Source organism: Equus caballus, chromosome 4 (assembly GCF_041296265.1).
Source record: "Equus caballus isolate H_3958 breed thoroughbred chromosome 4, TB-T2T, whole genome shotgun sequence".
Lineage (NCBI taxonomy): Eukaryota > Metazoa > Chordata > Mammalia > Perissodactyla > Equidae > Equus > Equus caballus.
Window position 1 is genome coordinate 75701694 of NC_091687.1, and position 14951 is coordinate 75716644.

Here is a 14951-nt window from a genome sequence, read left to right on the forward strand (position 1 = left end):
CTGGAAATCCGAGCAATATTCTGCTCCGCGTTTCCCCCTCCCTTAAAGAAGTTGGGGGACCAGGGGAGATCGCTGGATGGGGGCGACAGGCATCCTAACCGGCTGGTTTCAAACCACTTTGGGCATCAACAACAACAATCAACAATAACAAGGCAAAGTAAAACAAAAACAAACAAGTGGCCCAGCAGTACTTTAGAATCCTCTGAGACGTTCCTTCCCCCACCCCGCCCCTCCGAGGAGAGGCGGCTCCGCGCGCAGTGTGTGTACAGTTTGCATTGCCAACAACACGCGCGCGCGGCCGGGTGCGCGCGCCCGCCAGCGCACACTCACACACATAGACACACACACATACAGACACACACACAGATCCGGGTGGGGGGAGCGGCAGCGCGAGACAGCGCGAGCCTCCGAGAAAGCGCGAGACACGCCGGCGCGTGCAGCTCCGCGGCGGCCGCTGCGCCCCGGCTGGAGCCCCGCGCCACCCGCAGCCCGCCCGCGAGCGCCCGTCCCGGTTATTTATGCGGCGACCGCGGCCGCGGGCTTCGGCTTCCTCCAGCCCCCCCGGGCGCGCCCCCCCACTCGCGGCAGCAGCTGCCGGGACTTGCGCGTGGGTGTGTTGTTTGGGGGCTTCTGCCTCGGCGCCGCGGGTGCCACCTCCCGGGACGCTGCCCAGGCGTCCCTCGTCGCGGTAAGTTTCTTCACCCTCACTCTGGCGCGCTGCACCTCCGCACCCCACCCCGTCCCAGCCACCTCCACGCCGGGCCGGGCTGCGACTTTGCTCCGCGCTCCTCCAGTGGCGTCGGCGGCAAAGTTTCTCCCCAGCCGCAGCGCTCGGCGCGCCGGGGCGGGTGTGACATGTGTCAAATTTCGGCTTGGCGTCGGGGTCGCGTTCCTTACCCCGTATCACCACTTGTTGTTCTTTTTCATTTTGCTTTGTGATGGGGGAAGGGGGAGTCCAGAGAGGGGAGATTGCTGTTGGCTCACGGATGATTTTTAGTTTTGAATATGCAAAATCTTGCCTTGTCCAGAGAGACCGCGGCTTGAGGAAGATGTGTGTTGAAACACCAGATGTGTTTGTTTACTCTTTTATTTTTGTTTGTTGTCTCTTCCTCTTCCTCCCTTCCTCCCTCCCCCCCCCCCCCCGGGAGGAGACACCACAGTAAAAACATCTGGCGGTTGGAAGCACACACTTTATTGATCCAACTGCTGACCTTTATTTACTCCATTGGGCAAGTGCACGCTCCTCGTCTCTAAGTTAGACACTTGAGCGTATATTTCAGAAGTACTTCTCCGGGAACTGCAGTCGGAGAGGGGACACCCCTGTCTCTCGAGGGAAGAAACTCCTGGCCCCTAGTGACGCTTCGGGATAATCGCGCATCTCCCTGCTGCCCCGGATCACGCTCTTTCCCGCGTCCACGGTTAGCACGACCCGCTTCCCCTGGTCTCCGTCCTGGTCTTACTTTGCTTCCGCTTTGGAAAGGTCTTTTCACTCTGTGCGTGGGTTTGGGGTGAAATCGCGCCTCGCGGTTCTTCGGGGGTGGGGAGGGCATGTGCGAGGGGCGCAGACACCTTTCCGAGAAAGGGAGGGCTTCTCGGTTGGCTTTTACCTGTATATCCGCGGAGGGCAGGCGCGCCGCGTTGACTTTGACCCTGGCGGAGCGCGGGTCCCGACGCCCCGGCGCGTTTGCAGCGGCGCACGTGCGGCGGCGGCGGCGGCGGCGCGGGCCGACCCACGGGGTGGAGGCGCGGCGCCCGCACGTCGCCCGCGCGTCTCTCCGCCCCGCAGGCCAGACGGCGCCCGACAGCCCGACCTGGGTGCTGGCCTCCGCGTAGACCCGCGCTGGCCGTGGGTGTTCCCGCCTGTGTAGCGCAGGGAGGAAAAGTTGCCCTACTGTCCTCAGGCTCTCAGATCTCTTAGGTAAGTCTCTTCGGGCGCCTGGCGCGTGGGTGACGCTCCCCAGGACCAACGGGAGGGACAGACACGTGCGAGGCGGCCGCGGCTGAGAGCGGGACCAGTGCGCGTTTTGCGTGGGGACGAGTCAAGAGAGGCCGACTGGACACCGCTGGGGAGGCTTCTCAGGCTCCGGAATCCCCGAGGAACTGAACCCATCTGTGTATTTGTTTATTCAGCTTTTTAACCAACAGATTTAAACCACTTAAAGGACAGCTGCTATCTGTAATGCTCCTATTCTCCCCCCTCCCGTTTTCTCTCACCACATGTTGAAATTCAGTCCAGTCAGTTTCTTGATCTTGAGGATTATTCCTCGAGTACTGTTTGCTCCCAGGTGGGCTGGCATTCGCGACGTGAGGTTTGCGAAGTGGCCTGGGCGAGGGCTCCGAACGGGCGGGCGGGAGAAAGGGTGTGAGAGACCTGTGGGAGTGTGTAAGATGTGTACATATATAGTCATCATGGATTCAGAAGTGCTTAAAGAGCTACCTCCCCAGCGTGCCCGGAGTCCGCTTGGAAGAATAATTAAGTAGTGGCAGGTAAGCAGAGGGGAGAAAGCGACGCCCTGGTGTCAAGTAGCTGAAGTGGACGTTTTCCAACTGGAAGTATTTGGAGAGATTAGCTTTTAGAAAACAAAAGTTTGCCTGGAAGGCACATCTTTGCACACACTGTTAACTCAAACAGTTTGGTTAGGCAGCCGTGGACACGGGAGGGGTGTGTTTAAAGCAAGTCTATGGTAGAGGTCAAAACTGAAGCAAAGATGAGCTTTCAGATGTTTTCGTCTAAAATTGTGCATTGTGGCGTACCTCGGGAAATGTTTTATGTTGTCAAGGGGCCTGTTTATCTTTTCTGTCACTATGAGTTATGGATAAGTATATTCTCAGTGTACTGGAATTTTAAAATGTAGTGTTTGTTTAACACTGCTAAACAATTAATTTACAATTTTCATTTCTTTGTATATACATTAATACAGTGGATATAAAGTTATATACACTGTGATCATTAGGGTCAGAATTTCTCTTCAGCTTCAGAGCTTTTAAAACTCATTTTTTCCCTTCCTTCCTTCCTTCTATTTTTATTACTTACCTAGACTCATGTTCAATAGTTGTTCAGTTCAGTACTTCCTTAAGAAACCCATTATTTCAATGTTGTCTAAAACAGTCAAAGTAAGTGTTTGTGATTGTTACTAACTTTTCAAGAGGAGACTAGAAACCTGATGATACATCCCTGTAGGTAAGTGAGGGAGGACACTCAATTTGAAAAGATCACCTTGAAGTTCATTTTTAAGTACAAGAATACAAGAATTTTTAAGGGAATAATTTTTAACATTCAATTTAAATATGAGTACCACAATAAAAACATTTTTAATATATAGATTATTAAAAAGTTAGCCATTACACTACAGTGGATACTAGAATAATCAAAGGCAAGTATATACAAGTAACTGTTAAGAAGTATTTTTAACTGTTTTTCAAAATTCACCAAATTGTATTTTGGGATTCAGAGTGATGGAAATTCTAGAATTAAATATTGTTTTCATAGAATTCATATTCTGGAGTGAAAAGAGACCTTTAATTACATGATGATATGAATAAACTCGTTAATGGTTGTGTCTGAGTAAACTGTCATTGAAGTTTTATTTCTTTGCACTGGTGATAGTACACTAGTTTTGCTTTAAAAAATAAAATAAAATAAACCCTTGTAATATTCTAGAAACCTAAAATAGGGGGAAATTCTTGCATGTGCCTCACCATAAAGAGGAAAAAAAGATGAACATTAAATTCACAGATAACCTGAGAAGTGATAGTCCTTTTGTACAAGCAAAAATTCAAAAACACAAACCAACTCTCTTTGCATAGCTATTAGAATTATATTTTATGAAAAGTATATTTAAATATGTAATAATAACTTCATGGTTTGATTGAGACTCATAGGCATATACAGTATAATGAACGTAGCCAGACAAGTTTGCCAGACATTTTTATTTCAAGAGAAAATGTGAGGGATACGGAACTTAATTACATAAAAGTGGTATTATTCGTGATATTTTTAAGGATTTATAGCTAGCTCTATCTCATCACCCTTTTCTCTTTCTGTGTTGACAGTCTCATGTTAGACCAGCTATTAGTTATAGTACTGATAGAAAACTGCATGACGGAAGTGGTCATGTATTTTCTGCCTCTCTGAATTAAATCAGAAAAAGGCCATTGACTTGTAAGAAGAGAATGTCCCTAAGAAGTTCTCTTGACGTGATCATTGCTAGACAAAATTGCAAATCACAGTTGAATTCAGAAACAATATCAATTCCATTACAATTACTGAATACTAATTCTTGGCACACTCAAATGGTTTTTTTATTCTTTAACTTTGTGATAGATGGTATTACTCTTGGTGATAAATGAATGGATCCAAAATGTTCTAATCAGTGCCCAGATTGATACTGCCTTTTGATAAAAGAAAACCTATTTCTTAAATGAGGCCCAATGAGATCTTAAGATTTGCATAGATTTTGAAAGTAACCTTATTTGTGTAGCCTTTAATTCATAGAGTTCTAACAAACTTGATCAAATCCATCTCAGAAAGATTGCTGTGTATATTCTTAAGGCTTCTGAAAAAGTAATCGAGGTGCTTGAAACTTTTCTGAAACATATTCCAGTGCTCATGGTCTGCACATATTCTAATGCCTAATTAGAATTTTATATGCCATAGTTTACTTTAGTTTTATTCCTTCTTTGGATGACATAAGTATTTTCTTAGGTCCAACTGTTTATCTCTGAATATATTTGGATTCCAGTCTTGTCACTTGCATAGTCTTTATCAGGTAAAATAATTTAGGGCCTTTGGACTTTTTTTCATGAAGCTTAGGTCGTTTTCATTGCTTTCTTATGGACTTGTTCCAAACTTTTAGCTTCCTCAGTTGTTTTTCACAACCTCCAAGTGGACCCCATAACTACTTTTTTTTTTTTTAATACCTTAACTAAGCAGAGTTAGGAGGGTTGTCTGAAAATACCAGTACCTTTTTTTTTTTTTTTAACCCAGCATTGGTTATGTGAAAATTCATTACTATTGAATTACATAAATACTCATGGAGTAGAATATTCTTTCCGTGTGGGCATTCTTACCTATTAAAATAAATAGGTACTCACTTCCACTTGCTTATTTGCTTCTGCCTTGTCATTACCTCTGATGTACTTTTGTATAGGCTCCTTTGCTCTGCCCAGTATATTTATCCATCCTGTACCCCCAATTTTCCTGACATAACCAACAACAGGAAAAGAGAGTAACTTTGGTGAAATGTAAAGAAATATTATGACTAAGAGGTTAATGTTAGAATATTGAGATGCTGGAGAGAGATCCTTAGAGAAGAATTAGATTTATTATGTTCCAACACTATTATATTAAAACAAAAAAATAGACCTATATGTATGTGGTGACTTACTGTCAGTAGTAGTATTCATGGAAGTTTTTTTCCTCTAAATAGACGCTTCAGTAATTTGCTGTTTTCTCAAATGTGGTATTATTAAGTATTGACCTAATTATTTTTAGGAGCACAGTCTCAATTTTATAATTGGAGTGACTAGGAAATTGTGTTTATTCAGATTTTTTTGCCTAGCAGCGAAATTAACAGAGTATATCTGTGCTCTCAAGTGAGGTATACTGGTATCATCCCCATTTCATTTTTAAAGCAGCATTATATTTCAATAATTTGCAGCTTATAATTGACTTTGAATCCTACTACTTTTTCATTTGGTAATTTTGAACTTTGTTTACTCTCTCTAAACTGACTTGTATCTGTTCATTTATTCAGCTTGCTTTCCATGAACAATTTGAATTCTAAAATTCCCTTAATTTATATAATTTCATCTGACATTTTATTAAAATGCATTTTCTCCATGAATTATCTACGGGGGCCCAGGTTTAACCTTTTGAATTCCTTGATATTTGAAATAGGTGTTTTTGGATCTGTAGTCTACTGCTTGAATTCAGCTTCCCAATCAGTTGTACAAGTCCCTGTTTCTACAATTCATGAAGGATCTCCAGAACATACTTTCCATTGTATTGATAAATATGTCATCCAGAGCTGATGTCTTCATTCCTTTCTGCTGTGGCAAATTATTTTCATTAGCAAGAGTGAATAAAATTTAAATGTTGAAAAAGCACATTGCTGTGAAGCAAATGAATCTCCAGGGGTTTAAAAGCTCTCGACATTTTTAGTTTATTAATGTTCCTCAGTTTCCTTTGATTTCTATCTTGGAAAGCATAAGCTGTATTTTGTAGAAGATAATGTTGATTTAAAATTTATTTAAATTTTTGGTGTTTCATTTTAAAGACCTTTCTAACATAAGTTTAAAAGATTTATACCATGAGAATGTCATAGGTATTTTTTTTTAAAACAGGTTAAGGAAATTAACTTTGAATCCCTCAAACGAAGGATGCTACTAGAAAGAATGTAAAGTTTTTCCGGTCTTCGTTTCTTTCTTCTCAACTTTTATGATGGCATTTTCTGTGAAAGTCTTTTGTTTCATTTTAGTTTTGTGTCATTTTGGTACACATACAGAACCAGAGCCATCATTTTGCAACTTTTTCTCAATTTAAAAGAAAAAACAAACTTTCTTAAAGTGTGTTTTAGGGGGTGAAAAAAAAATCAGTGATAGACTTATTTTGGAGAAAGCGTGTATAAAATTTCTCACTGGCAGATAGTGAGGAGAAACTTCTAGTACACTAATCCAAATATCTTAACATCTTAGCATATGTAGACTGTCATAAAATCATCTCATTTATAAAAAAGATCCCCAACCTCCTTAAGAACTATTCCTCACCATTACTTCACCCAAATTTGTGTTCCAGGATTTGGTTGATCTATATCTGTATACCTATAGCTAACTCTTCACTTCCTTTTTGTCTTCACTTTTTATCCCTTGCTCAGTCTGCCTTTAGTTTAGCTGAATGGTACAGACATCTTGTTTTACACATCTAGTTTGTAGCACCACTGCTACCACTCTGATCACATAGGTCATCGTCTCCAACCTGAATTGTTGCAGTAGCCACTTATTGAACCCCTCTCCTCCCTCCAGGCACATCAGTTTATTTTCCCACACAGCAGAGTGATCCTTTAAAAATATGTCTGGTTCTGTCACTCTTTTGTATAAACCTTCCAACAGCTTCTTATGTCTCTCAGAATAAAAGATAAAGACCTTAAATAAGTCCGTATTATTTGACCCATGCTACCTATCTGACATTTCCTAGTGTTTTCCTCTTATTCAGTCAACTCCAGACACACTGGTTTCCTTGATATTCCTCAGAACAGGATAAGATGATTCCCACCTCAGAGTTTCTCTCCGTGTCCTCTCTGTGTGGAAAGCTGTACTCTCAGACATCTTCACTAATTTCAGGTCTCTGCTCAGACGCATCCTTACTAGAGGACCCTTCTCTGATTGTCCTGTGTGAAATGAGTGCTCGTTGATCATGCTCTGTCACCTCTACCATGCGTTATTTTCCCCCACAGTACTGTCATCAGCTGACATTTTAAAAAGTTGTTTATTTATCCTCTGTTCCCCCAGTGAGCATGTATATTCCATGGAGCCAGAGATTTCCTTTTGTTCCAGTGCTTAGAACAGTGCCTCGCACTTAGTAGGAGAGCTAAAGCTAAATATTGAGTGAAGGAATGAATGACTTGTTGGAGGCCCAAGCAGTTACTTCTATCTGTCTCATTGCCTTACTTTTTTTGTGTGTAATTGAAATTACTTTTCACCTTACTTTTTCATCTTGCACTTGTTTTATACCATATCATATTTGGGAAACTATCTGGTAGTATATTGGCCAAGACACAGCTCTCATCTCAGGTGGGTATACATCAGGTTCAATTTTCTGTGTCTGTTTCTTATTCTTTATCTGAGAAACAATATTATATTTAACTTTTGAAAGGTATGAGTGGATGTTTATGCTTTTTGGCAACAAATGCTCCAGAGTTGAGTGCTTCAATATAGTAATGCTTGGCAGAGTTGAGCTGACATAGTTAATCATGTAACTCCTTATATCTTAATATGAATAGCTTAAGTAGAGTACATAGATATTTGTAATGGCTACACTATGAATACAACATGGAGATACCAAGTATTTCTGAGATTTTCTGTGGGGAAAGATGGAGGGAGATGGGTTAAGTCAAGGTGTCTTCTGAAAACCTTTAGATTTAAATGGCTTGGCACGCACCCCATAAGTTTACAACTTTTCTCTCATTCTTTCAGTATCCATCCTTAAACAGCAGATTGAGGATTTATGATTTGATGGAAAGTCCATCTCTCCAAATTTAAAACCCTACTCTTTAGCTTTTGGACACCTGTAACTAAGGTATGAATTGATACAGCTTTCCATATAACACCACACAAATACACAGGTTATTTTCTCATAAACCTGATGCCTTATAGGTCTCCTTCTCACATCCTATGTCCATATTTAAGATTTGCACTAACTTGCTCAGCAGTTTTATTCTAAATATCTTGAGAATAGGGAAAGGAGCCTTTAATCTTTTCTGTTGCCAGTGAAGGAGGTGGTCTCTCTTCTTTGCCTATTTTTTCTCATTTTTCTCTTTCCCTCTTCCCTCCTTCAGACTGAATTATGATATCTTTCAAAATAATTCTGGTATCTTCTTATACCACCAGTGAATCTGTGGCCTTTGGAAAATTCTGAAGCAAGGCAAAGTGGGATTTTATTACATAAGCACCCCTACTTTTCCCTTTTTAAAAAAATTGCTAACTTACACCTTCTGCTCCTCTTCTCTGCTCCTTAGATACCCAGTGCCCCCCGTGGTACTGTCTGGCTATTCCAAGTCCAGTGTATTCTCCTTTCTTTGCTTGGAGTAAGAAATTTTGTATTAAAGGACATGTCTGATAATAACAACATTAGGGTATGAATGAAAACGAATCCTTCTGGAAAGTATAATTATTACCCAGATAGTAAATAGCCAGCTTGCTTTACTCTGCAGAGTTCCGTGTTAAGTGCTAGGAGATATGCTTTCTGGTACTTGGTCTGTCTATAACTATTGTGTGATATTGGGTGGGTCATTTCCTCCAAAATTACAGAGAGACTAGATTAGTTTTTAGGTTACTTTCAACTGAAACCTTTCATGAAATACGTGGGATCAAATTTACAACTCTGAACATGTTCTCTCCTTACTACCACATAAACATACATATAAAAATGAATGGGAGAAAAAGATCCTTCCTAAAATAAAAACAATTAAAAACAGCAAAAATTACCACAGGTAACTTTGCTTATGAAGCTCAGGGGGCTTAGTTAAAATTTAAGAGTATTTCTTTTCAGTTGTCTTAGCCCACTAGGTGTTTTCACACCACCCCGCTCCTTCTCAGGCAGGAATGGAGCCTCCCCTATTTAACCAGAATGCTGAAACAAGGAGAGGAGAAGGTACAGCGCGTGTGGAATTGCTCATGTTAGGGTTAAGGAAAATAAATAACCACCTGGCATTCTCTTCCCTGAAGCGCATATCATTAACATGCCATAAATATTAATTTCTTCACAATTTTGCCTTGGTCCTGTGCTCATTCATATATTTAGCTGTTGGTGGCACCAATCCAGAAATAAAATGTGGAGTTGCATAAGCTGTTTGATAAACCTTATCTTTTTAAAGTGAGAGCTCCCCTTTTAAGGGACTTTACACACAGGCACAGACATTTTTAGAACCCACGAAGACTGTTGGGCTGCTACATGGTCCAGTCTGTGCATTGTGTTACATTAAAAGGAAATACAAATTCCACCTCTAGGAGCACTACATATCTTTGCTATAGTTTGGCTTAAAGGGAATAGCACAGGGGTTTTATACAGTATATCACATAGGAAATTTTGCACTAAATCTTTTGAGACATCTTTCTTCTTCCCTGGAAACTCCTAAAAAGATTTTAGAGCCTCATCTAGATCATTCCTTCAGTACCTTTGCTGTCCCATCACCCAATCATGTAACATATACAATCATGCAAAGTATACAAACCCCATGCAGTGTGCCATCCAATGCACAGTGTGGCCTCTTATTCTGGGTGCTTTCCTTATGACAGTCAGTCCACCATGCAGACAGACCACGAGAACAGCAACAAAGGTTTCTTCTCAGAAGGTACGGGATTATAAATTGTGATAGTTTTTAGCAGTGATGTAAGCTAGCAAACATTCGTATTTCAAAACGTTTTACCTTGTTATATGTTTTAAAGAATGTGTTTCCTGTAACTAAAAATAAAATTCATTTGACAGCCTGACTTTGTGTTGTCCCAAATATAGTAAATTTAAATCTATATTTCTTGATTCATTTATCATATTTCTTTACTTTCAGAAAAGTATGCTTTTAAGTTGGTCTCTTACCACTTCTAATTCTTTGCATTTTCATAATTTTCAATGATGTCACAGTATCCCTAGCCCTGCATGTCTGTTGCTCAAACTATCCCACAAACAGAAGAAAGGCATTGCAATTTCTTATTTCTAATTTGTATTTGATTTTACGTATCTGTTCTCTTTGATATCCCTCTAATTGTGTCCTGAAAATATCTCACTCCTGCTGGGCTGAAACAACGCCAGATTCTAAAATATGACTAAGTACATGCTTACTCATATTACTATATTAAAGGAACATCGTTAATATACATTTTGCTTTGTTTTTATTTTGAGAGACAACTTCTGACTACATAAGGTAAAATTTTAAGTGCAAGTGTACAATAGAGAATATATGTTAATGAGCTGTGAATACATGAATAATAAAAATATTTAACATTTATTTTCTTATTACCAGAATTATATTTATTAGCAGAGAATATTTTAAAAATAGAATGTGAATGAATAATTTTATTTTTACATGTTAACTATCCATGAAACAGTGAAAATATATTTGATTATTTTTAAAAAGCTATTTGGCTATGCATACGACGTTTCATTTTAAAATAAGAAATTGCTTACTATATTGTGGAAATGATCTTGATAATTTTATCTCAAAATATTTACTTTCATTGTGATTTATTAGACACAAAGCATATTTTAATTACTCATCTTTACAAAGTTGTTTTAAGCCCTTTAATTTTTTCCATTTTTTTATTAAAGATAATTTACATACAGTAAAAATTCATCCCTTTTTAGTGTAAAGTTCCATATATTTTGCCAAACATATGTAGTTGTGTTATCAGCACCACAAATAAGATATAGGACGGTTCCATCAGGCTCCAAAATTTTTTCATGTACTTGTTAATCAACCCCTCCTCCCAGCCTCCAGTCCCGGGTAACCACTGATCTGTTTTCTGTCCCTATCGTTTTGTCCTTTCGAGTCTCTCCTTTTCTTTTGGCATTTTTTTTTTAATTGAGTAAATTTGACATGCAACATTGTGTAAATTTAAGATGTCCAATGTGTTACTTTGATACATTTATATATTGTAATATGGTTGCTGTTGCGGTGATATTTATCACATTACATAATTACAGTACAGTATTGTCGTCTGTATTATACTGTGCTCTAGATGGCTATGGCTTCTTTAGTATTTGTTGCAACTTTGTACCCTAAACATCAATCTTATCCCCCCACCCCAAGGTCTGGTAACTCTCTGTCTTATTACAAGTTTGACTGTTCTAGATTCCACATATTAGGGATATCCTACAGTACTTGTCTTTCTTGGTCTGACTTATCTTGCTTAGCATCATAAGGTGCTCAAGGTTCATCCATGTTGTCACCAGTGGCGGGATGTCCACCTTTCTCCTGGCTGAATGGTATTCCATTGTCTATATATACTACATTCAAGTCTGTCTTGTAAATAGAATCATACAGTGTGTAGCCTTCAGAGTCAGCCTTCTTTCACTTAGCATAAAGCACTTGAGAGTCATCTGTGTTGTAGTGTGGATCATTTTTGCCTTTGTGAGAATGTAGTTCCTTGCTCCTGTCATAATTTCTTAGGAGTTTTTCATTCAAATATATTTTTATATAGCCTTAAGTTTTATTTTGGCTTATAAATTGGCTTGGCTTGTAAACAAGAGACTTTACTGGTTAATGATTTCTAAGAATATTACCCTCATTCCTGCTTCCACTCCCAGTCTCTCTCTCTTGCTCTCATACTTGCTTTCCTTGTTCCCACAGGTATTTATTGTTCATATCTTTTCACTTCTTGTCATCTCTTTTACCAGTTGAAAGATGTAAGCACCATTCAGATAGCTAGTTCTTAAAGAAGAGAGAAGCTCATTATCAATTGTTTACTAACGTCCGTTTATTCATTCACCTATTTATTTATCCTTAGTCACTGATCATCCATCAATTTCTGTAAATGGAAAAAGAAATAAGAAGAATCCAAGAATCCTAGAATTGAAAGGAAGCTTTAAGATCATGAAATTAATTTTCCAGTCTCCCTTCCAAGCCAGATAGGAAGTGGAGCTAGGGTTTGTTACCCAGGAGCCTTTGTCACATGGCCTATGGGCAGCCGTGTATGGGAAGAGGGAATAATCAGAGAGGTAAATAAAAAGTTAGGTGGGCTGCTAAGAACAAATTGTCAGTTTGGGGTAGCTAGCTAGGCTGAAATGGAACAGAAACCAGGAAGGCAAGACAGGAATGAAAATAGACAAGAAGCCTAGATAAATTTCCTGTGGGTTGGTTATTTACAAATAAGAAGTGAGCAGTTTAACAACATCTGAATGTGAAGGAGGCAGTTCCTATTGCTGTAGTCCTGGATATGTGGCTTTCAAAAACTTCCATGAATGAAGAACTTATCTTAAAATTCAACATTTGAAAAAATTTGATTGGTAGGAAGTTCTTCCTTATATTGAGTTGGAATCAATTAATTAGCCATTATTTCTAGCTCTGCCCTTTGGATTTACACAGAATAAATATTTCACGTAGATAACTTTGCAGATGTCTGAAAAGTTCTCATCCCCAATAAGTCTTTTATTTCTCAGGCAAAAGAAGTCAAGTTTCTTCAGTTATACTTTATATGCTATATGGATTTCTTTTGCCCTTCACAGTTCTGATCATTCTCCTCTGGGTATGCTTCTGTTTACTGAAATTTCCCTTTAAAATGTATCCAGAGCTAAATACCATACCATAAGTGTGGCCTGAGCAACACAGAACACACTGAAAATTTCTCTCTAACCTAATAGCAAATTCATTTTTTTAGTCATTTACATTGTTACTAGAATTGTAATTCATTTTATGTAGGTTGAAATTAGTATACAATTTGAATAGTTCATTTTAAAAATAGGATTTGTGGCTCCACCAATTTACATTCCCACCAGCAGTGTACATGAATTCCCTTTTCTCCACATCCTCTCCAAGACTGACTTCTTGTCTTTTTAATGATAGCCATTCTCATGGGTGTGAGGTGATAGCTCATTGTGGTTTTGAGTTGCGTTTCCCTAATAATTAGTGATGTTGAACATCTTTTCATGTGTTTGTTGGCCATCTGTATATATTCCTTCGAAAAATGTTCAGATCCTCTACCCATTTTTTAATCGGCTTGTTTTATTGTTGAGTTGTATCAGTTCTTTATGGAGATTCCTAAAGAAATTAAAAATAGAAATACCATATGATCCAGCTATTCTGCTTCTTGATGTTTATCCAAAGAACACAAAAGCACTAATTCGAAAAAATATATGCACCCTTGTGTTCATTGCAGCATTATTCACAAGAGCCAAGACTTGGAAACAAGCTAAGTGCCCATTGATGGATGAATGGATAAAGAAGATGTGGTATATATACAGTGGAATACTACTCAGCTGTAAGAAAAACCATGAAATCTTGCCGTTTTTGACAACATGGATGGACCTGGAGAGTATTAGGTTAAGCAAAATAAGTCAGGCAGAGAAAGACAAATACTGTATGATTTCAGTCAGATTTGGAAGATAAACAAACACATAGATAACAGAGAATGGATTGGTGGTTACCAGAGGGTTAGGGGATGGGGTGAGGGGGGAAGGAATAAAGGTGAACATTTGTATGGTGACAGATGGTAATTAGTCTTTAGGTGGTGAACATGGTGTAGTCTATACAGAAGTTGAAATATAAATGATGTACACCTAAAATTTATATAATGTTATAAACCAGTGTTACCTCAATAAAAAAAAAATTAGGATTTGTATGTCTGTTGAATTCATTTTTTTATAGTTTATTCAGCATGTCAAGATTTTTTAAAAATCCTCACTCTATCTGTTAGCAATTATGTCATTCATAATTTTGATTAATACATTTTTACAGCTCTATTCAATTATTTATGAAAATATTGAGCAGAACAGGGTTAAGAATAGAGCCTTTCTAAATTTGGTGAGGATGGACTCTTTGACTTGTCATTAATCCTTTGGATGTGATTGTTAACCTAAATATACATTTGAAATTAATAATAATTATCATTATAATAATGGCTGACATTCATTGAGCAGTTAATTTAAGTAGGCACTTTTGTAAGCAATTTGTGTGTATTATTTCATTTAATCTTTATAATACCTTTGTAAGGAGATACTTGTTTTCCCATTTTATGAAAGGCAAAGCTGAGTCATAAGTTGTCAAGAACTGTGAAGGATCTGAGATTTTACTCTTCTTACATGCTAACAAATTAGGCAGCCACGGTTTTGTGGATGCTTGTAGAAGAGACACAAGACTTCTGGATCAGAGACAAAGGACTTTATTACTTCTAGTACAGCAAACAGAGCATGACCTTCATGTTTGTTTTGGTTCCTTGTCCCCAAGTCCCACAGGGACTCTGCAGAGTGTCTCAAGTTGATGCTGCACACTCAGTAAGTTGTACCACAGATGAGGAACCCCAAGTTGAGGAACCCCAATCTTCTGTAATGGACTGTAAGCAACCCTTCCCTTTGTTCCAGAAGGAGATAACTATCTCTGCTTTCAAAGGCTATTTGCTGTACAAACATCCATAAAAAGTCCAGAACAAAAGCTGCCAGTGCCTCTGCTTGAAAAACATGCAGTCTCAAGAGACCCATGGAATTTGCCTCTTGGCCCAGATGTTAATAAGTTTCCCCAAAGTTA

The 14951-nt window shown here is 39.1% G+C and overlaps 1 protein-coding gene across 40 annotated transcripts in view; it reads left to right on the forward strand.

Moving 5' to 3' along the window:
• The first annotated feature begins 261 nt into the window (after nt 1-261).
• Nucleotides 262-14951, forward strand: part of FOXP2 (forkhead box P2) — a 509955-nt gene continuing 495265 nt past the window's right edge. For 12 of the 40 annotated variants that reach the window (XM_070264896.1, XM_070264901.1, XM_070264902.1 and 9 more), the window contains exon 1: nt 262-688. The gene's annotated coding sequence lies outside the window, so the exon portion shown is untranslated. Of the gene's footprint in view, nt 689-1727; nt 1919-14951 lie in introns of those variants that run through there. The other 28 variants (XM_070264898.1, XM_070264920.1, XM_070264935.1 and 25 more) reach the window with 8 other exon arrangements.